The sequence below is a fragment of the Aplysia californica genome, unplaced genomic scaffold, assembly GCF_000002075.1.
Source record: "Aplysia californica isolate F4 #8 unplaced genomic scaffold, AplCal3.0 scaffold00290, whole genome shotgun sequence".
NCBI lineage: Eukaryota > Metazoa > Mollusca > Gastropoda > Aplysiida > Aplysiidae > Aplysia > Aplysia californica.
Window position 1 is genome coordinate 762,451 of NW_004797560.1, and position 1,824 is coordinate 764,274.

Below are 1,824 nucleotides of genomic sequence, written 5' to 3' on the forward strand. Positions count from 1 at the left end.
CCCATCCTCCCCCACCTTCCACACCATCTGTCTTCTGTCCACCCACACCCACCAACGTCCCGTGACGCGACTCCCACCCGCCCCAGGAATCTTCCGGAGTTGCCACTCCCTCCCTGCCTCCCTCCCTCCTTGCCTTCCCTCCTTCCCTCCCTCCACCGGCCAGAAGTGACGGAGGTGCGCTGGAATCAATACCTTTAAAATGATTAGAAAAATTAACATAGCATTCCCCCACGTAAATCTCGGTCTCCCGCGGCCACCCGCAGTCTTATTCCACCAACCGGAGGCGGGGGACAGCGTATATAAGTCGGAGGATCATCGAGGAGCTGGCATGAGTTGACACAGCCAGAGAAGAGAGAAGAACAGGTAAAGAAAGAAAGAAAGAACGATAGACAGACGGCCGGCTGATTCTTCTCCACAGCCAGGGACAAGACAGGCAGACATACAGAACGAACTGGCGAGGAAGACAGACAACCAACGGGGAATTTGCGAACCGCAAAAAACAGCGGAGTTGGAAAAGCGAACGCGATCGGCGACGAAGAGGAAGTGAATGATCTTACCTCTGTGGTGGTACCAGTTCTACATACCGGTACAAACTTCTGAATCCGCCTCGAGGGTTTAAATTGACTGCACACATTTTTTCTCTTGTTTTTCGACGCTTCAGTGCAGTTCACACTGATCATCACAGGTAAATTATGATCTTGAAAAGTTTAGAAACAGGAAACTTACTTTTGTCTGTACATATTTATTTTGAGTAGTCTAATTCAACAAAATTATTTTTTCTTGTTTTTCTTGTTTTTTATTTTTCATTTTTTGAGGTGTTTTTAGTTTTTATTTTAATTTTCTTGCTTATGTGTGGAAGGCGAAAGGGTTCGTCACTGTTATTATCTCAATATAATTCTAAACAGAGACAATAATAACCTGAAATAAATTCCCTCGAAATTGCCTAAGACAGTCAAACGTATCGAGGGGAAGAGTGGTTGTATTACACATGTGGCCAATCATACAGGGTATCATTTAATTAATTTTTTTTTTTTAATATCCAAGAACGGAAGCTGGAAGTGGAAGTATGGAAATAGCCGTGTGTAAAGGTCGTTGTCTTTTACAGGTCAGGTGTCCGCTTTAATAGCAGGTTCAACTGTACTTATGTTTCTTCTGCAAACACTTGGCACTGCTACACCTACCACACAGAGAGTCTTTCATTAAGGATATTCTGTGGGGCTTTTTGTGCTATCATATTGCCCCTCATTTTAGTCTTTCCTCTATTTTATTATTGTATTTTTTCATACAAATATATTAGGAATACGGTCTTTTTCGCTGTTAGGACTTCATCTAGTAATATATTGATTCATTATTTCTGACCTTTTAAAAGATGTTATTTAGGCTCTAATCATTGCTTTCATCACAGTCAAATTTAGCTCGCTCCTATTTTCAAATAAATCACAATGAAAAAAAAAATAGGCTTACCAATAATTGAATGAAACTTGAGCCCTGTTACTGACTTTTCGATTATTAAGACTGCTGCAATATATCTTACGTAATCAAAATGGATAAAAGTTAAAGAATGAAGGGGGAGGAGGTGGTGGGGGAGGCAAGAGGAGACAGAGGACTTTAGAGGGCTAGAAAGAAGGGTAAGGGCGGTAGTGGTGAGGAAATGATGGGGAGGGAGGGGGGGGGTTCAAGATAAGAACGAATTCTATTCTAGGTCGAAAATTTTTCTTCCCTGGCCTCTTTTCCCCTGCGATGTTGAGGGGGGAACAAACGCTCTTTTCATGTTGGTTGTATCGTGCTTTATACCTTCACACCATATAACCAAACAATATAATA

The 1,824-nt window shown here is 42.0% G+C and overlaps 1 protein-coding gene across 1 annotated transcript in view; it reads left to right on the top strand.

Annotated features, from left to right (window-relative positions):
• Positions 1-339: 339 nt before the first annotated feature.
• Positions 340-1,824, top strand: part of LUQ-1 (bradykinin-like neuropeptide) — a 37,776-nt gene continuing 36,291 nt past the window's right edge. Inside the window, 1 exon segment of the mRNA NM_001204548.1 lies at positions 340-685. The gene's annotated coding sequence lies outside the window, so the exon portion shown is untranslated.